The sequence below is a fragment of the Monodelphis domestica genome, chromosome 1, assembly GCF_027887165.1.
Source record: "Monodelphis domestica isolate mMonDom1 chromosome 1, mMonDom1.pri, whole genome shotgun sequence".
Classification (NCBI taxonomy): Eukaryota; Metazoa; Chordata; class Mammalia; order Didelphimorphia; family Didelphidae; genus Monodelphis; species Monodelphis domestica.
In genome coordinates this window covers 147,896,985-147,918,990 of record NC_077227.1, presented here as the reverse complement: position 1 = coordinate 147,918,990, position 22,006 = coordinate 147,896,985, and the positions used below count along the sequence as shown (strand labels likewise).

Sequence of the window (22,006 nt, the reverse complement as noted above, 5' to 3'; positions counted from 1 at the left end):
CACCACTTTGACATAAATTTCCATGAAAACCAAATAAAAAAAAAGAAATAGAAAAAAGAATGTGGGCATATCAGGCCAACCCTAGCACAAATCTAGTTTTGATTTGTGGATGTTTATTTTTAGAGCATTTGTCAAGCATTTACTATGCTTCAGCTAGGGACTACAAATACAAGCTGAAAAATCCCGTCATACTTTCAAGGGTCTTACATTCTAATGGAGAAAGACCCTACATAAGGGGAGCTGGAAAGCCCTCATAACAAAAAATTTAAAGAGAAGGAAGAGAAAGAAAATTCAGCAGAACCAATGGTGACATACTGAAAAAGTCTGACACTTTCCTTTCATATCTCTACCATTTAGTTTTGCTTAATCTACTCTGATGTAACCCTTTTCCTGGAGCTTCTCTATCTTCTTCATCTCCCCATGCTTCCCTCCCATTTTATGTTGTTATTGTTCAGTCATTTCAGTCATATCCGACTCTTCCTGACCCCATCTGAGAGCACAGTACCATCTTGTTACTCCCTTTGTATATGCTTTTCTTATTTTGAGGATTTTGCTTAATTTTTACCTTACCACCCACCTCCCTTGTATGATTATTGTTGCTGTTGAGGATTTTGAGCAAGGACATTCCTCTGTCTTAAAAAGATTAGCACTTAAAGCTTCTTGTATGAATTAGATTAGGGAGAGCAGTGAAAAGATAGGCAGTTCTGAGAATTTTGCTTTAGGAACATATTTGAGAACATTCTCTTCTGCATTGTGAGATGCCCATTCATCAGTCAGTAATGCTTTGTGCTTCCTGTAGTACAGATGCTTCACAATAGACTTATAGAATCCCTAGAGATCTCTAGAAATTATCCTCCCCCTAGAGATATATGCCATATTATCCTTAGAGCAATAAAAAGGTGATAGAAAATAAAACCATTTTTTTCTTTTCCTTTCTTCCAACGCAGTCTTTTTCTCCTTTAATTTCCCTAACTAGCTCTCTTCTCATGTGGTAGCCAGCTGTTCCTGGTGTGGGAACAAACAAGGGAATCGGGCAATTGTTTCATGCCACTTCCTCCATGCCCCCCATACAAACTTACCAGTCATTCAGGATGTACACCCTGCTTCTGGAAGTATTTAATTGAGTTCTCTAAAGGATATGCAGCTCAATAGGCTGATGTGGAAGAAGCAAAGCCTAGGAAAAAGAAAAAAGGAACTGACAAAAACAAAAACATTATTGATGCACCATTTACTTTTGATGGTTTCTTTGGGCAAGGGTGAATATAAAATTGCTATTGTGGGGAAAGGAATCCAATATGTTCAGGGTTGGACTGAGGAACAAAAAGAGCCCCAGAGAAATACTACCTAAGAAATCTTTTTTGTAAAGCTAATTCCCAGACTTTATAGGAATTAATCAGTCACCAAGTATTTATTGAGAGTTTACTGGGTCCCCAGCTTTGTGTTAGAAGCTGTGTCTTCAAACTTCATAGAATTTGTCACATATATTAGAAAATATTCACATATAATGACAATGGGCCATTTGCTCCTAAAATATTTTATCTTTAATGTACTAGTTGGAGAGTTAAAATGTCTATGTAAAGTGGAAAAAAAAACCCATACACAAAAAAAGTAAGTTTGACAAAACATCTGTATTATAGAAAGATTCTGTAATATGTCATTGTATGACAATTCTACTTGGCATTTGTTGTATGTACAGCACTGTACCAGGCATATGCAAAGGTGAAAAAGAAATAGATTGTGTCCTCATGGAACCAATAACACAATAGTAGGGATCTATAGCATAACATAAATAACTTTTATACAAGATCGAACATGATAAGGCATGAGAGAAGTGCAAAGTACTTTGTAAAGTCTGACTCAAAGCAGGTGTTTGGAAGAGCCTGACATTCAATTTAATAAACAATTATTAAGCCCTTAAGAAAGTCTTCTGAGTTTTTTTTCAGCCTAGCTTAAAAAAAAAAAAAGGTTATCCTTGCTTTAAACAAGTCTCTTACCATACCCTAGCCAATATCTAGAAACTTCCTTCTTGGACATTTTCAACTTTCCTGGCCCCTCTCTGCTCAAGAAGTCAAAAGACCCTGGTCACAATCCTAACCCTCCCTACAAAACTCATTAGCAGAAATCATAGCAGTTTGGTATAATCATCCAGAATTTTCCTGTCAGTGGACATTTCTCTCTTTCTTCAACAAAAAGCATCTAATAAATGCTTACTCTTGTTTGGAAACTGCTCTAAGCCCTGGGTACACGTGGGCAAAAGAGCAGAAAGCAGTACTTGTCTTTAAAGAAGTTACTTTCTAATGGGAGAGATGAGAACTGTCACATACATGTCTATACATAATATATACAAAATGAATGAAGTTTGGGGATAGTGGTTAATAGCTCAGAGAGAAGCTTTATGTAGAAGATGGCAGCTGGGCTGATTCTTGAAGAAAGAAGAATAGAAACTGAAAATGATGTCCTTTACTAGTCCAAAGGCAGAGATAGATATAGAACATGTGTGTGTGGACAAGAAGTAGGATAGAATGTCTTTATTGCACAGTGTGCATAACATATTGAAAGGTACCATTACCGCCATTCTAAAGCTCTAGGTATAGCTTTGGTCTTATTCCTTTCCTGTCTGTTCTTGTCTCATTTTGGAAGAGTCAACTGGTACTCTAGTTTAGGGGGTAAGTACTTCCCTAGTGTTTTTCCTTTGCTTCCTCCCTTTCCCCTTCATTCTCCTACTTACTGGTTTCCCCTTCATGAGTTAGCCACCCCCCTGCCAATGACCCCTCTTCTTCCCACCAAAGATCTATTGCTTTTAATATTGAAAGGCTAGATTAACTCCTGTTAGAAGATCCCAGTAAATCTTAAGGCTATTTCAGTTGTCAAAAATAAACACCTATTATGTACAGAGCTCTGTGCTAGGCACTGGGGAAGATGCAAAGTTTAGGAAAATGGAATACCCAAATCCTTTTCATCTTTTTGTCTCTGTCTTGCTCTACCTTCCCCCTCTTCTGATAAGTCTCAGTTTTCTCATTTGTATAATGGGATTAATAGTTGAACTTAATACTGCCACAAAGAGTTGTTAACTTGCAAAATGTAAGATGATGGTAGTAATGTGAGTTGTTCTGGCCATCCCAGTGCATTCATTAATATTTCGTATTTAATATTTTGGTATTTTTCTTGTTAAAAGTTGTTTTAGTATGTATTGGGGGAAATGTGCCTTTTCTATAATTTAAGACACTTGGGTGATACAGTACCCAAGATATTAGTTAGACTTGGGAGTCAGGAAAACTCGGACATTTCAGTTTCTTCACTTATAAAAGGGAGTAATAATCCTACCTCTAAGGACTGTGGTGAGGATCAAATGAGAAAACATATGTACAGCTCTTTGCAAACCTCAAGATGGTCATGTAAAAGCTAGCTATTTTAAGAAATGTATCCCTTTGTCCTTCTGCCTTCTTTCACTAACCACTATAGTCCATCCATCTGGCCTACTTGATTATAACATGCATGCTTTGAACTTCCTAAGTTTCTACTCATTTCCCTTATCAAATTTGGAGCCTACATTTCTTCATTATTATGTGTAAAAACTCCTACCCAAACCCAAGCATTGGTTAAGAAAATTTGAAGAAAAAAAAAGCCACATCTATTTTTAGGCTTTTAAATCTTCAATAAAGATATCTGCCTTCCTCTTCCTCTAAGATTTACTGTAACAAAGCCTTTTGTAGAGGAGTGAAATAGAGACAAAATGAAAGAAAGAGGAACAAAGAAAACATCATAACAAATAAAGAATAAAAGGACATCAAAATGCAAAGTACAAGTAAAGCAGAATCTAGCTTCAGTATTCAGTAATAAAGTTTCCTTCTGAGTGCAATTGGTTACATTTTAAACTATCCAGTATTGTTGGTTAGTTAAGCTTGCCTACAAGTGCATTTCTTAATCAAAAGTGTCAAACTCTGAGCCCTCAAAACTCCTCTGTGAGGTTTGACCATGATTAAAATATTATTGGAAAATGTTTAACAAAATAAATAAAATTTCAGTAAAATATAGAAAATGTTAATTGGGATATTCTAAATCAATGTGTAGCCCACAGAAATCTTTTCTATTTGAATTGGCATTATTGTTCCAGATAACTGAAGCTTAACTCTTTAAATGCTCAAACTACCCATTTTAGCTTTGTGTGTATATGTAGAAAGACTTGTAAAAGATACCTGCCTTCTTAAACTAATGATAACTGAGATATCTATAAACCATTAGCATAGTTCTCAGCATATAGTAGGTACTTAATAAATGTTTATTCTCCTCCCCTTAAGCAGAGGTTACTAAGTATTATTTTAACTGTCTTGATGACTACTTAGGCTTAGGGTATCATTATGAATCTTTAGGAATTTCTCATTCTCATGAGGATAAAACCCAAACCTCTTTCCTGACATTTAAAACCCTTCATAATATGCCTTTTTTCCAATCTTATTTCATGATGCTTCCCTTTACTCATTCTACACTCCCTTGAAATTGTAAAACTACATTAAAATTGAAATTTGGGGAAGAGTTGTTCCTCCAATTTGGATACTCCTGCTTTTATTTTCTCAAATTCATACGAGTTTTATATTCAGAATTAGATCTCTACTAGAATGCTTCATGGATCTGTGCTTGACTCTGAGCTGTGTAACTTTTTTTAAATCAGTGACTTGTATAAAAGCATTAATATCTTGTTATCCATATTTGCAAATGACACCACATTGTAAAAGATGGTCAGCATTCTAGATGTCTATCAGAATAGAAAGACACCTCAACAAATTAGAATATTGGACTGAATTTAACAAGATGAAATTAACTAACAGTAAAGATAACATTTTAAGCAGGTTCAAGAATTAATGTGATAAATATGGAGAGGTTTTGGCTAGGAAGAACTTGGCTAGAGAGATCTGGGGGATTTTTGTAGACAACAAATTCAATATGAGTCAACAGTATGAAGTAGAATCCAAGAAACAAAAAGAAAAAAACTAACAGCATTCAGGAATAAGAATATAATAACACCCCTGTATTCTTCCCTAGTCAGACCACATCTAGAAAGAACATAGAGCTGGTGATGGGTCAACAAGAGGGGAAAGGTCATTAGAACCAGATTTCTAAAGCTCAAAGAGATCTGAGTACTCATTTTGTCCTATCCCTCTCTTTTGACAGATGAGGAAACTTGAGGGCTGAAGTCCGTGCCATTGTTAGCCCAATTCTATGTTTAGTCTGCAAAAACCAAGATTCTAGAGGAACAAAACTGTCTTCAAGTATCTAAAGATTATGACAGAGAGGAATTAGTCTACTTCTGTTTGTTCCCAGAGAGTTAAACCAGGAGGCAATGGGTAGAAGTTGCAAGAGGCTAATTTTATGTTTGATGTAAGGAAAAACACCTTAACAATTAAAGCTACACAAAAGTTGAAGATATCAGGATGGATGTCCTTAGGAATGGTCAGAGAAAGCCTGTAAAATCCACTCTTTGAAATGTTGTATTATGGATTCTTATCCAAGTTAAACTAATTAGCCCTTACAGTCCCTTCTACCTCTGAAAAATTCTGTAGTTCCCTAAGGATACAAGTGGATTCAAGAAACACAATAAGCAATATTAAAATTCAAAAGATGGAATTTTTTTAAAACCCCTCTCCATTGGAAAGGCTAAAACAAGAGATCAGCATTCAGCACTCTCAGAATGAAAAATATTCATGAGTTGATCTTAGTAAATTTTGGGGCAGCTGGGTAGCAAAGCAGATAAAGTAGGGGCCAGGAGTCTCAAAGACTTATGTTCATGAATTCAAATCCAGCTTCATATAAATTAAACATTGAGAAAGTCACTTAACTGCTTCTCTTTCTTCCTCTATAAAATTAGCTTGAGAAGGAAATGACAAATCTTTGCCACGGAGAGTCAGATTAAAGTAAAAATGACTGAATAACAACAGGTTTTAGAATGTTGTAAAATAAATCTAGTATAAACAAAGTTGGTTTATTTGAGCCTCTGCCAAGATGGAAGTAGACTTCCTAAAATCCTGAGGCACTTTGTTAGGTGTGGAAGCCAGACTGGCAACAATATGAAAAAAGAGGGGGCCACAGTGTTGCCCTCTGCTGGGATATGCCTAGAGAGCAGGTAAAAACCAATGGAATGATCTGGAAACTCATTTAAGACTGTTAAGTCAAAGGTTCTTAACCTGAGATCAAATATTTTGAAAACTATTTTTCATTATAATTGTTTTTATTGTATTTTATTTTATACATTTAAAAACATTCTAAGAAGGGGATCCATAATTTTTACCAGACTGCTGAAGGGGCCCACGATACAATAAAATGTTAAGAATCCTTGACCTAAGTGCTTGTCAATTAATTCTTTGGTTTTAATTTAATTAAAATGTGTCAGATGAAGATAAGGTAATATAAATTTCATAAACTAGTGACCATGTACATCATCAAAAAAAGCCACTTTTTACTTCCTCCAACTCTCTTTTCTTTCTTTCTTTCTTTTTTTTAGTAGCAATTTTCTTTATTGAATTTCACATATTGCCCACATTTCTCTGGTTTCTTGGAAATGAAAATGAAAATTCCAAATCTCCTTGTGATAATTTTCAAATACCACAGTTTTTGCTAATAAGCTGTCACTTTTCACTACTTTCAGTGTGCCTAATAGCCTTCCTAGTTGACCTCTTCTAATTTGTGGTGGACTAGGAAAACTAATTAAAATTAAAATCTTGTTTCAGCCACAGTCTGGCCTCAATCTACTTTTCCAATTTTAACCCATATAATTCCCGTCTAGTCTTGTTTCCCAAACTTACATTTGCCCTATGCAATCTTCTTTCTTCTTTTTATGCCTTTTCTGTCCCTCTCCATGCTTAGAATGCTCTTTCTGATACCATTTTTCTTGATTTCTTTTGAAGTCCCTCCCTTTCCTTAAGGTAGGGTTTAGGTGCCATAATTTTCATCAAGCCAAGATTTCTACCTTCCCACCTTGTAAAATGATCTTTCCCTCTTTGAGACATTTTGTCTTTGCTGCTCCTTTGTGCTCATCACATCTTTTTTTTTTTTCATAATCATTATTTGTCTGCATAATTGCTTCTCCTCATGATTTATAAGCTTAACAAGGGCAGAGGTCTAACCAAATATAATTGTATTCATAGCATATTGCTTGGAATCCTGAAGACTCTTAACTGAATTGAATTTTTAATTGAATTAATACATTGTGAGTAATAGCCCAAGTGCCTGAGTTTAATACCTGGGACTTGGCAAAAATTATTGCTCAGACAGGAGGTCCTGGGTTCCAATGTGGCCTCTGACACTTTCCAGCTGTGTAATCCAGAGCAAGTCACTTAAACCCCAATTGCCTAGCGCTTGTTACTATTCTGCCTTAGAAATAATACTTAGTAGTACTGATTCTGACAGGAGGTAAGGGTTTAAAATAAAAAAAATACACATATATATAATATATATTATATATATATATATATTTCAGAAGCCTTTTCTGTGTGATTCCAAACTTAGAGGGCTGAGGTTGCTAAAAGTCTAAACTCTGGATAGAATGCTACCTATTCTTGGCTCTGGTATTGCTACCAATATTTATAATGTTTAAAAAAAATTGACTAAGTTCCTGGAAAAGTGACTCAAGCCTTTTAAGTCCCATTCTTTACCCATTCTTTGTGGCTGTATAAAATTCAATGACCAAGTATTTATTTAGTAATTACTATGTGCCAAGCATTATGCTCGGCACTATGGAGATTCCAGAGTGTAAGGTGGTCTCTGGGCTCAAGGACCTTTAAATATAAATGGAATATATTATTACAGTCTAGTTTGAGAGACAAGACTGGAAACAGAAATCAGTATAATTAAGTGAGAGGGGCAGCATGTCTTAGTAGATAGAGAGCTGGTCCGGGCTCAAATCCTGTCACCTATTGGCTATGAAGCTCTCTCCAAATCACTTAACCTCTCAGTGCCCCCCAGACAACCATAAATCACAGAATAATTGCCACTCTGCTTTAGTAGATGAAATTTGTTCACTTGGAGCTCCCTATGTTAATGAAGTCACAGTTGGAGGTGGTGGGAAGTCCTAAGGTGTTTAGTATAGATTGCAGTACTTATAGGAATTTAAGGGAGGCGGATATCAGTGATAGCTAGTCATCAGAAAAGTCATTATGGAAAAAGGAGAACTTACTTCTGGGCTTTAAACTTTGGATAGGATTTAGATAAATTTTAGTAGGATAAGGAGAGAATATACCAAGTAATAAGTGCAACATGCATTAAGCTACAGAGGCAAGAAAGAGTGTAGAGAATATGGATTGGTGAAAAAAATAGGGGGGGGAAAACACATAGGATGAGAGACCAGTGGGAAATAACATTGGATATTTTAAATATTTTGTGTGTGTGTGTCTGTATGCGTGTGTGTAAGTGTATATCCTATGACAAGTTGGCTATGTGCCATTTTTGTCCTTTAGGTTCTGGGGCAGCAAAGCCATTTACCATCTACTTTACCATGAATTATACTTTTTGTAAAAGTTGCCTAATGAATACTGTTTCACACAACAGTATCAAGTTATTCTAATGATTTTAAAGATAATCCTTCCCAGACCATGTAGAAAAGATGTTTTAGCTATTGGATTCAAATCTCTCAAATTTGAATGGATGAAAAGGGTTACCAGTGATACAAAATAATCTTTTACTTCCTTTTCCATCCTACATGATTTCTATTTTGTGGGATTGGACAGCATCCATCTTTTCGTTCTTCACTCCTATCTTTACCACCCACACAGCCAAATTTTTTTCTCTTACATTTTGCATCCTTCCTCTCCTATTCTTATATTTTCCAACCATTTCCTCCTTCTGTAACAGTAAAAATCAGAAACAATTTCATGTCATTAGCCCTAACAAAAAACACACATTTAAACAAACTTTTAATATGCGGCATGTTGGGGAGAGTCATAGAAGAGAATTTTTCACCTAGAAGATACTTAGTATTCATTTAATCCAATCCCTTTATTTTTTTCCATATGAGGAAACTGAGGTCCAGAAAAGTTTAGTAACTTGCTCAAGGTCATATAAGTATTTTGTGGAAAAATTAATAATAAAATCTGAGGTTTCCATTAACTTTGGGTTCATTTATCTTTCTATTATTTTCTTACATCCTTAACTATAGTAGGCAATTATAATAGATTGACATTTGAGATTGGGGAAAGGAGAAGACAGGCATAATATATTTCCATATTTAAATCCTTGAGTGCCTACAATGAGTGAGGCACTGGGCAGAAGAAATAATGTGCAAAAAGAGCTACAAAGTCATTCTAAATTCACTGACCTTTCTCTGTCCATGCTATTACTATTTATGAGCCCAGAGCTTTCAATTCCTTAGGAGAGTCAGAAAACAGGAAAGCAAACAGATTTCTTGCTATCTCTCTAATTCTCTTAGTGCAAAAACACTGACTTCAATTCAATAAACATTTATTAAGTATCTTCTTTGTGTACGTACTGATTTAGGTACTGAAGATACAACACAAAAATGAAACAGTTCCTGGCTTCAAAAGGCTAATATTCTTATAGTAGCAAATACAATGTGTAGCCAGTAAGTAAAAGTAATTTCAAGATAAGGACTACTTTCAGTTAGAGAGATCAGGAAAGGCCTTTGTTTTGCCGGCAGCAAATGTGATTCTTGAGCTCTAAAGAACCCTAGGAATTCCATGAGGTGGAGGTAAGTAGGGAGCATTCTCTAGACATGGAAAGGACTACATATGAAAGGGCCAAAAGCAAGAAATGAAATGTATAGGGGGAAGCTAGAAAGTCAGTTTGACTGGAGTGAGGAGTATAAGAAGGGAAGTAACATGAACTAAGCCCAGAATAGTAAATGAGAGCCAGAATATAGAAAACTTTAAATGCCAGGCCTAGGATTTTCTATTTTATCCTAGAGGCGATAGGAAACATTGAATACTTTTGAATAAAGGAGCAAACTGGTTTGATGCACTTTTGGGAGGAATATAAATCTTAAAACTGTGTGGAGGGGAGAAACTTTAGGTGGGGAACCAGTTGGGTCATGTCTTGGTATGAGATATTAAGGGCTTAAGTTAGAGTAATGGCTAAAAAAGTAGGTTAAAGGTGTTGGTGATATCAGTGTTGAAGGGAAAAAATAGTCAATGATGGTTTCCAAGGGTTCTAGCCTGGGTCACTGGAAGGATGATAATACTTTTTAGAGCCCATGATTTATGTACATGATTATAGGTGACCCTTCTAACAACCCTATCATGTCAGGTAGATAAAATGGGAATCATTGCCCCCATTTAATAGATTTAGAAACTGAGAGTCTGAGAAGTTGTATTTTACCCAGGGTCATGGAGTTAGCAAGTATCAGAAGTGGAATTTGAATCTAAGCCTTTCAGATTCCAAGTCCTCCAGTTCACTACTATATTCTGCTTAGACTGTTAGTGCATGCAAATGTTTATTTATAAATCATTAACTGTTTGACTTGCAAAATGAGAGAAAAATGAACCCTAAATATTTAGAAGACATTACCAATCAGAAATAAAGATAAAGTATCATTGAAATTATATTAGTTATAGTGAATACATTGAATTTATAAAAATTTGATTTGTGTACCTTTATTTATCATTTAAAAGAGACTGATAGCAACAAGGAGCTCTATTTCACATGTGATTATAATTTCCTTTTATTTCCTTGTTCACTGGCTTATTGCTTTGGTGTGGAGGTTGATTCAAACAGAAATGTCTGAACAAAGCTCATAATCATGGAAAGAGTTGTGGACCAGGAATCCAGAATTCTGTGTTTAATTATGGCCATACTACTAATATCTCTGATGTAGTTCTTTTGTTTGTAAAGTGATGAGGTCAAGCTAAATTTTCTCTGAGGTTCCCTCTGCTTTAACATTACATAAATTTTTACCAAATACATTTCTCTGGGAACTCTATAGGGCAGAATACCATTCATAATAGGTCCAGAAAATTCTCGGACAAAGATTGGGACAAAAAGAGGTTTTACTATTAGGGATTACAGAGATAGGGAATTTTGAGAGGCAGCACAGTAGAGTGGTACATATAGAGTATCAAAGACCTTGGTTTGAATGCCACCTCTGACATGTAATAGCTCTGTTATCAAGGGTGACTAAATCACTAAATCTCTCTGTCTGAATTTCCTTATCTGTGTAATGGGGATAATAACCCTCAGAGGTTGGTTCTGAAATTCAAATGAGATATTGAATGTAAAATACTTTGGAAACTTTACAGCTATTTTTAGGAAAGAAGTGACAGCCCTATATCAAATCTAGTCTGGTCCATGGGGCATATACTTTTACAGTTTGTAAATGTTGCAAATTGGTTGTTCAGGCAAAGATGACACTCCTTACCTAAGGCATAAAATTAGCAGAACTTGCAAATTATTCTCGTTCCAAAGCCTCCTTGGTTACTTTGGTAACAGAAATGAAGAAAATGAAATCTCTGTCAACATAAGTAAGATGCTAGTTTTTGTGGTACTAGATGAAATTTTCAATTGATCTTTGTGTAGATCCCTGGGGGACTTTATAAAAATTAGGATTACTGAGCCTTCAGAGCAGGAGTCTACAAACTATGGTTAAGTCCCTTAGAATGTTTTTTTTAAAACCTTCTGTCTTAGAATCAATACTATGTATTGATTACAAGGCAAAAGAGTGGGAAAGTTGAGGCAGTGGGGGTCAAGTGGCTTGCCCAGGATTACACATCTAGGCAGTGTCTGAGGCCACATTTGAATGCAGTACCTTCTGTCTTTAGGTCTGATTCTCAATCCATTGAGCCACCTAGCTGCCCCCAGAATAGTTTTTACATTTTTAAAGATTTTATTTAAAAATGTAAAAACTATTCTTAGCTAAGGAACACAAAAGAGCAAACCCTATAACCCATTGGCTGTCCCCTCCTTTAGAGCATTTTTTGTATCCTCCAATTATATTGTATTCTGAGGGGGACTATGACCTTTTGCTTTCCTCTCATTAATCTTTATATTCTTTGTGCCTAAATCAAACCTCAAAATATTTGTGGTTTCTGAGGATTGGAATCAACCACAAATATACCCAGACTTCCATAAATTAGTAGAAAGTATCTTGAGTTCCTGTGTTCAAAAAGTTAATTGCTCTGCAGCTAATCTTTTGGTAATAAACTTTCATTCTCCTCCTGGCTTTGTTCATGGCTTTCAAGATTTTGCTCATGGTTTTCAAATTATAGCTCAGTGGCTGTCTTATCCTGGAATTTCCTGTGGCCTCCTCACTCATCAACAATTTTCATGGCCTTCTCACCCTGGAATATTCCTCTACTAGTTAAGACAGGTTCTGGTGAGTTCTTCCTGAGGTCTCCTTTTTTATGGAGAGATGGCCATCTCTCATTCTCCTCTTGGCTCTAAAATTTGGATTTAAAATTATGTCTTGTTCAGGTACCTTGAACTCTCTTTTGTTTATTGTCTTCTCCATTAGAACTTAAGTTTTCTGAGGGCAGAGACTTGGGTTTTTTTTTTTTGTTTGTTTGTATTTCTATCCCCTGTGCTTAGCAAAATGTCTGGTGTGTAGTAAGTTTTGGATAGATGCCTATTGCCTTAAATTTTTTTTTTTACTAGGAATTGTCTTTATTTACCAGTCGGTCACTACCACTGTCACTGTCACTAGTTGCCCACATTTTAAGCCTTACTTGATAGAGCTTATGAGGTGCTGATATAGTCTACAAGAACCTGGGGTGGTTCTGCTTAATAAATATTGTTTGAATTTAATTTAATAATCAGTTGAAAGATTTGAAGCATTTAAGCTTATATGATCAGAGCTAGATGGGGCCTTCAGAGGTCATCTGGTCCAACCAACTTATTTTACTGATGAGCAAACTGAGGCCCAGCATAGTTCAAGGAGGCCCCCAAAGTCATACAGATAGTAAGAAGCAGAGTTGGGATTTGAACAAAAATCCTTTGACTCCAGATCCTATATGCTCTGTTCCACATTGTCTTTCATTTTGAATGAACTTACATTAGTTTGAATTCTCCTGAACTCTCAACAGACTTGCTTGGTAAAACTCATCCCCACCCACCCACCTTACCCTTCACCTGCTCCATCTTAGTCAGAAGATAGTACTAATGACACCTTCTGGTTGGAGAAAACCATGGCAAATGGATGCTGATAGCGGCAGCCATACAGGCTGAATCTGGACATCCTAATGATCCTAAAGCTAAAAAAAATTGGTCAAAGTGATTCTTTGGGTAAGGCAACAAAAGTTTAATGGATTCAACTCTTAACTAAATAGTCAAACCAATTTCTGCACTACTCACTAGCTAAGTGATGTGAGAAAGTCATTTAATACCTTGGGTGCTATTTCCACATCTATAAAAATAAAACATAGAAGGGGTGGATGAAGAGAAACACATTAGATAATGTCTTTGGTCCCTTGTAAATTCTACAGTCAATGCCTCTATATATAGGCACGAAGTATAGATGCAATTTGCCATTCTCCTTAGTGGTATCATCATAGCTAAGCATGATTAATGAACCAAGTTTTGAGCTGTAGAAAATCATTTATCCCTGATATACAAAGGCTTTCTACTTTTTTGATGTTAATTTAAGATTAACCAGTGATTCTGTCAGGCTTTCTCCTTTAATAATAGGGGATGCCACCCCTAATTTGATCCCATGTAACTTCTATCTTTTTTTTTCTTTCTGTATCTCCTTTAAATGTATATTTTCAGTCTCCCCAGTGTTGTTCTGCCTTTGTTGGTACTTGCTGAGTGTTAAGTGATTTTATTTCTGTATACTCTATATTCTCAAACTGAAACCTCCTTAAGTGCAGGGATCCAATTCTTTTTTTAGGCCAGTCTTTGGCAAAAGTGTGAATTGGACAACACTTGATTTGTCTTTATCAATTTCTCCATATGAAGTAACTGTAAAGAAACTTGTACTACACCATCAAGAATTGCCTTCTCTTAACAGTGCCTCTTTTCTTAGCTAATTGTCTACTAGAATGTTCTTATCATTCCTTCATATAATGAATCTAAACTCCTGGATTGGTGTCATTTCCCCAATCTATATGTTTTGTTTCAATAATTTAAAGAGAGAGTATGATAGATTTACTCTGAGATTTAGAAAGGATTGTAGTAGAAGTAGAGTCATGAAGGCCTGAGTTAAAATCCTATAATAAATTCTTACCAGTCAAATAATCTTGGAAAAGTTCAGCCTCATCTGCAAAATAGTGATAATAATAACACTTTATGCTCAGAATTTTTTTGTGATAATCAAATGAATTAATATAGGTAGAGGCTATATAAATATTTGCTATTACTTAATTAAAATTCTAATAACCCTAGCTTGGCTAAGATAAGCTAATTGAGAAGAGGAATTGATCAGAAAAGACCTTGAAGTGTCACTGTTCTTAAAGTACGTAAACAGCTGTAGCCTTGACTTGTGGCAGTGTCATCATGCAGCTAATTTCTGATGCAGGATCTGAATAATAGTTGGTGAGCAAATGTTTTTTAAGTGACTTTTCTAAGAAGGGCTGGTTTATATTGTGCTAAAGAGAATAATAAACTGGAGGAATTCCATGTGAACTAGAACAACCTCCAGGAATTGATGCAGAGTGAAAGGAACAGAACCAGGAGAAAAGTGTACACAGAGACGGATTCACTGTGATACAATCAAATGTAATGGGTTTCTCTACTAGCAGCAATGCTATGATCCAGGACAATTTTGAGGGACTTATGTGACAGAAAAATATCCACATTCAGAGAAAGAACTGTGGGTATAGAAACATAGAAGAAAAACAACTGCTTGATCACATGGGTTGATGGGGATCTGATTGGGAATATAGACTCTAAATGAGCATGCTAGTGCAAATATCAAAAATATGGAAATAGGTCTTGATCAACGACACATTTAAAACCCAGTGGAATTGTGTGTTGGTTATGGGAAGGGAGTGGGGCTAGGGGAGGGAAAGAACATGAATCTTGTAACCATGGGAAAATATTCTAAATTAATTAATTAAATACTATTTTTTAAAAAAAGAAGGGCTGGTTTAGATAGAGCACCAGTCCTGGAGTCAAGAAGACCTCACTTCAAATCCAACTTCAGACACTACTGTTTTAGCCTGGGCAAGTCACGTAACTTCTGTTTGCCTCCATTTCCTTATCTGTAAACTGGGGATAATAAAAGAACCTATGTCCCAGGGTTGTTGTAAGTAAGGATCAACTGAGATAATATTTGCAAAATGCTTAGCACAGTGTCTGGCACATAGTAAGTACTATATAAATGTTAACTCTTCACCAATGGTTCTCTATCACCTATCAAATAAAGTTCATACTGGTCCTTGACAAGTTGGTGCTTTCCTAGCTTTGCACATTTTATCAGTTATTTTATTAAAATATATTGTACAGACTTTGCACATTTACCTTGCACATACTAAGGTTTAGCCTTTATAAACCTTAAGTGTAATATGTGTTACTCATCATCATCATCACTATCACCATCACCATCACCATTATCATTACCATCCCCTTCACCATTATCATCATCATCATAAGACTTGACATAGAGTTGTTCTATTATAAACAGGAAGCTTTTTCTTCTTTTTTTTTTCTGAGGTGTTTGTTCTGTAAAGGGCCGAGATGGTATTTAGAGTTGGACTTTTGAAAACTCCTCTATAGAAGTCACTCTCTTGATTTAGCTCAGCAACAGCATCTTGGTATATTAAAGGAATGTCTTATCAGAGAAGGTCTTCTGCTTTGTTAATTTAGTAATGCAATGATGTTGCCAAGGCGGCATTAATCTGAAATTTGCTAATAATAAGTAAAATGAGTAACAGTCAATTTGTCACCTATATTATGATTTTAGTTAATGTGCATATTCTTGTATACATACATACATACATATATATATATATATTTATATACCTGTGCATCTCCGTATATTTATATGGAAAATTTTATATGTAATTTTTCTTCCTTATTACAATGATTTTTGCCATTCAGAGCACTTATATAAAATTGATGATTTTCAATCTTTGCTTCTCTCCCTTCCTTCCAGTGATTGACTTAGTGCCTAACATTCATTTCAAGGTTTGTGACTCTAGGAGGTTTTACAGCAATAGTAGGAAGAATACTTAGCTACACCACCAAGTGGTTAACTAGCCTTGGTTTTCTCATCAGTAGAATGAAAGGAATGAACTAGAGATATGGCCTTTAAGTTGTCTTCTAGTTCTAGAATTCAGAGATTCCATATGTTCTTGTTAGACTATTTCTACTCCATACCTAACATTTCATTCTTAACCTTTTAAGTATCTTTCTGCTTGTCTTCCTGACTTCTCTTTCCCTTTCTTCTCTCTATAGCCGCATGCACATTTCTTTTTCCACTTACTTCATTCCTCTCTATCTCTTCCCCTACAGATTTCTTGTCCTGATCCCAGTAACGTCAGGTTTAACATTTCTCACCATTCACTGATATCCTTACTGAGATGTGGGTGCCATCACTACTTTTCCCACCTCATTTGACAATGTGATTTGCTGGCGGCTCTGTACTTGCTCAGTCTTACTTAGAAAAACCAAGTCTGTTACCTCCAAACAAAAGCTAATTAAATTCTGAAATAGAAAAACCATGGGGATGTAAAATATTGTCTTTGGAACTCAGATAATAGCATCTCAGTCATTTAACCTGTATATTTGTCTTTGGTACAAATAATGTGCTTTTAAACATACAGTTAACTGGGCTTTATTGATATCCTATTCTCTAAATCATTAATTTAATTAGAAGAGAAATAAGTAAGAAGAGACATTTACTTGTTTGATTATCATGACGATCCATGATCTCACTTTGAACAGTGCAGCTTATAGTCCATTCTCACCTTCTGACCCAAGGAAATATTTGTTCATAATCTCTATACTCTATAAATGATCTACCTAATACACTAGATACCTTCCTCTAGGTATTTTAAAATTATTTTTTAAATTTAAATTTAAAAACTTTTAAAAATTTAATTAAAATGTTTAAATTTCTGTCTCAGTAACAACTCTAAGACAGAAGGGCTAAGAAAATTGGGTTAAGTGACTTGCCCAGGGTCACATAGTAAGGAAATGAGTGTCTGAAGAAAGATTCAAACCCAGGTCCTCCCAGCTCCAATCCTGGCATTCTATCCACTGTTCCACCTATCTGCTCTTCTTCTAGGTCTTTTAAAAAATATATTCTATAGGGATACTAATGCAGCCTCTTATGCATCTATATGTTAGCCATTTTTTAATGTGTCCAATACATATGTTAAAGTCAATTGTGATTCATTGGTAGATGAAAATTTTACATGTGTGTATGTATGTATGCATGTATATACTTTTTTTTCAGTGAACATTTCTCTGTTTATCTATACCAGACAAAGCAGAAAACAATTAGAATATATTTGCAATTGCCTTGGAGAATTTACCTGCCAAGATTACAAATCGAAGAGATATATTAAAGTTCTCCAGTTGCTCCAGTCTTAGAATGACTTCTTTGTTGATTGCATCAAACTGGAGTATACTATAGGATCTTCACAATAAAATCAATCATCCTTCAAGAAAGATTGACCTAAATACCCAAAGGGAATAAAATAAATGGATGAAGAAGACCCACTGTTCAGGTGACACATTTCAAAGAGTGAGTCCTTCAGTACATATGTATTGAACAGGCAGTACAGAGAAACAGTGAACTGGGACCAGAAATGGAAAAGATGAACGTATCAGTGGCCAAATTACATTGCAGTGTTTTAAGTCAGTCTTTCAATCAAGGCCTCATTGTGTGCCAGCCACTGTGAAAAACGCTAGAGAAGATATAAAGATAAAGCAAACCCTCCATGCCCTTACAATACTTATATTCTTATAGGGAAGATAACATGTATATAAGTGGGTATATACAAAATACATAGAGTAGATACAAGGTTGCTTCAGAGGGGGAAGCATTAGCAGCTGGGAAGAGCAGGAAAGCCTTCTTTAGGAGAAAACATTTGAAATGAGTCTTAAAGGAAATCAGATATTCTCAAACTGCTCTGTGCCATGGAAAACTCAGCTTTTTAACACACATTCTCTTCAGGGATGCTATGTGGTTGTGAATTTAAACATATTCAAATCTTTTTGGCACAGTGCCAAGGCAGAAAAGTATTCCTGATAACAGATTTCATATATTTTTCATTTAGACTAAATGAGTGATACATTTCTTTCTCTAATCTGTAGTTGAAATCTTTATTCTTGATTTTTAATTGAGGGGATTTAAGAAATCTTTTAATTTACTCCTTGGTATGAAAATGGGAGCAAATTGATGATTTAAGAAAATGACCATCTAAGGGAAGGAGTGAGATCATAGTAGCATATGACCAACTATATTTGTATGTCACAAAAACTTTAAGTTGTATAGCATCATATCTTCTCCTGTGCCACACCATTTTAAGCCACATTGCCCTGCATTTTGTTGAGAGTTGATGAGATTATTCTAATACCCTTTACCCTGCTTGTATAGAAATTTGAAGTGCAGCTCTGTAATGTGGGAGCTAGATTAGCCCAGGATCAATTTATATGGATCGACTTCAAAAAGCAAATGATATTGAATTCTCTTATTGAAAATGAAGAAATATTGTATTTAACCAATTTCCTTTTAAATCAGCGAGGCTCCATTTAAATAATTCTGTACTTTGCAAGGATATACCAGAATGACATTGTTCTCTTAACACTTTGGTTTTTGCTTCTTGGGTTACCTATACTTCTCATCTTTGAAAGAAATATTTTAATTAGTTTGCCATTATTATAATTATTGGCATTTAACATTTTATTATTCCTTCACAGAGAACAGGTGCATTAGGCAATTAACTCCTGAGTACAAATATATTTAGAAATTAAACCAAAGACAACAAAAATAAAATTCTGCTGAATTCATGATGAATATATAATTATTTCTTTATTTTAGATCAGAACTTTTTGATTTTTTTTTACTATATCCATGCATCCATATGTACATATTGGTAAATGGATAGATAAATGGTATTGTTAGCTTAAAGACTTCCTTCTGGAGGTAGCCTTTCCTAGTCCCCAGAAATTTTCTCTTCTAGAATTACATATACATATCCACACTTACACTTAAATGGGATAGTCAAGGTCATTTGATATGAATTCTAGAGGACAAGCTCTCATTTCTGAGACTTACTCCTCAAAGTCCCTGGATTAAAGTCCTTCCTCTTCTGAGTACTGGTATTTATAAATCATTTCTTTCTTTCTTATAGTCTACATATTTTATTTTCCCTTTTCCATTATGTTCCATTAATTCTTTCCTTTCTGTCTAGATATATGCTCAATTATCCTTTAGTCTTCAAATTCTTCCATTTTACTTTCTTTTCTCTCCTACCTTTTCCTGAAAAACTTCCTTTAAAAATGTTTATTCTATAATGCTTGAAAATGATCAAATAAAATATAAAAAAATGTTTATTCTACTTTCATTTGTTGTGAATTAAAAGATTGGTAACATAAATAACACAAACCAGTGCTTAAATATGCATTATTCTGTCTCGTTTCAAGAATGTCTATAGAAACCTTAACAGAAATTAAAGCTAAATCTTTCCAAACCTGGTCACAATTTGCTTTGAGATTTGCAAAATCTTTTTACAGAACTGTATATCAAGATTTGACTGTTAAGTGAACCATGGTTTCTTCATTCCTATTTCATGAATACTTCAGTCTAGAGCACTGAATAATAGTCATTGCAAAGATTCACAGGAAGGATTATTAGGGTTGTCAACAGAGCTGGAAAGGAAATCTAGGATTCCTAAATTCAATCTGATAGTTAAACCCACAAGAGGAAATGAATGACAGTGTATGTCATTTAGAGATGTAACTTTAGAGATTGATGTCATCTATCTAGGAGAATATAACTGAAATAATCACTTCAGTTTTGTGAGATCTACTCTTTCCATATCAAGTTCATCAATCCTTTGATTAATGACTATATTTTTTTGATGCCCTTAATTTCTCTAATGGAAAGTGGAGGTCCTTGGGATGAAATCCAGCTTGCCCTGCTGGTGCTACTAAACAATTTTATTTCAATTGACATCATGAAAGATATTATCAAAAGTAGACATGATTAATGAATGAAATCATGTAGGGGAAAATAGTGTTCCCATTATGTGAAGCTTTGTTTTTTGTTTTGTTTTGTTTTATTTGTATTTCTGAAGTTTAACCAGAATTTTTTTCAAGCCTTATGTTGCAAATTTAAATAATTTATTATATATATATATATATATATATCAGAGAAATTTGCCACAAAGATATCTTCCTCCCACTCCATTTAATGGTTTTTCTTATAATCATAGGTACACTGGATTATTTGTGGAAAATTTTTTCATGTGATCACTACTATTCATTTTATTTTCTATGATCCCTTCTATCCCTTGTTTGGTCCAAAACTTTCTCTACATCTGTCAATCTGAAAGGGAAATTCTTCAGTGCTCCTTTTAGAAATCTGACATCACCCTTTATGTCAAAGTTACATTCTAAGAGTAAGATATTTGTCTCCTCATATTCATGTCTCCAAAACCAAAGCAGAAAGTAAAGAAAACAAATGAACCAAGGGTAATTTTGTTCTGTTTCAATTGTCTTAGGAAAGGAGGGCAAAAGAAGGTAAAAAAGGAATGAATGCACTAGGGAAGAAAGGAGTAAAACTTACTATGTCTCATATTTGGAGAGAGCATGAAGAATATATGAACTTGGAGAAAGGTGTAAAGAAAGCAGGCATAATTTGGCCCACTCTTCTTTTCCAGAAAAAAAAAAGAAGATTTGAATACAGCCATATATTTCTTCCCCTTCACTCTGTATGACATTGGTAGAGTAATACATTAAACTTGGTGAGGAAATGAGTGGGGAGAAGAGAGAGATTTAGGTATGAAGATGGAATAGGGGAAGGGGTAGTCACAGCAAAATAAATTTTAGCTTTGAACAATGGAAAACAAGGGAAATGAACTAAATGGAGAGAGGAAGAGTGAGGCAGGGAGGGAGTAAGGGATGAAAAGAGAGAGAGAGAGAGAGAGAGAGAGAGAGAGAGAGAGAGAGGGAGACAGAGAAAGCAAGTTGAAATTGCATGACCTGAATTTACATTTCTCTGTAGAGTGGAAGCTTAAATAGGAAAATGACAGATATTTCTTCCTAATATTCCTGTTAATTTTTGGTGTATATAACCATACTACTAAAATATTTTTGCATCCAACTGTCTAATGAACTACATACAGTGGTAAATTGGTAAATGTTTAACAACTGGCTCTCTGAAAAAATCTTTTTCACAGTTTTTGGTTTAATCAGCACCATTGTTAACATTTTTTCCAGCGCTTCCTTAAGTCTAAACAACATAGCAAATCTAATTTTTCATTTGGAAGTCAGCAAATGCTCATACTGAACAATTTAATAATTGATCTGCCAACTGGTTTGAGCTGGGTCCAGAACACTCCTTTGCAAAATTTCCAGGGGCTACAGAGGAGGAAAATGTAATTCTGACCTTTAAAAGTCACCTTTTGAGCAAATGGAAACCCTACCCAGCTGGCCAACTTCTTTATTCACAAAAATTATAGTCATTTCTTCAGCTTTTTAAGGAAGAGAATATTTGATATATATATATGTCCAGAAAAAAAAAACACAACTAAAACAAAATCTTAACATTGGGAAAATGCTGACCATGAGCAAATGTACAAATTTCCCCTCTGAGTTGACACAAATGAAAATTATAGAGACAATGGCCATAGCCAAGGAGTAGATTGGATGATTAAATACTGAAGGGAACTTGAGTCATTTGATAACCACATTTGATAATATTCATTACAAAAATGTTCCAAACCATGAGTGCTATTATGAGACAACCATTATACTGGAACAATAAGGATCCAGCACACGATAATGCAAATGAGTATCATGTTCTTACCTCTTAAGATTTTAGTATTTCTGTGCTGCTACTTTGAGCAAAGATTTCATGAGTCATCAATTGCAAATGGGCCCAGTGGTGAGCTATTCTTTTGGG

At 34.9% G+C, this 22,006-nt stretch overlaps 1 protein-coding gene across 8 annotated transcripts in view; it reads left to right on the top strand.

The window, feature by feature from the left end:
* OTUD7A (OTU deubiquitinase 7A) overlaps positions 1–22,006 on the top strand; it is a 431,998-nt gene that overhangs the window by 133,447 nt on the left and 276,545 nt on the right. The window contains exon 1 of one of the 8 annotated variants that reach the window (XM_056807870.1): positions 9,171–9,694. The exons of the other annotated variants lie outside the window; for them this stretch is intronic. The gene's annotated coding sequence lies outside the window, so the exon portion shown is untranslated. Of the gene's footprint in view, positions 1–9,170; positions 9,695–22,006 lie in introns of those variants that run through there. 8 annotated transcript variants of the gene reach the window in all.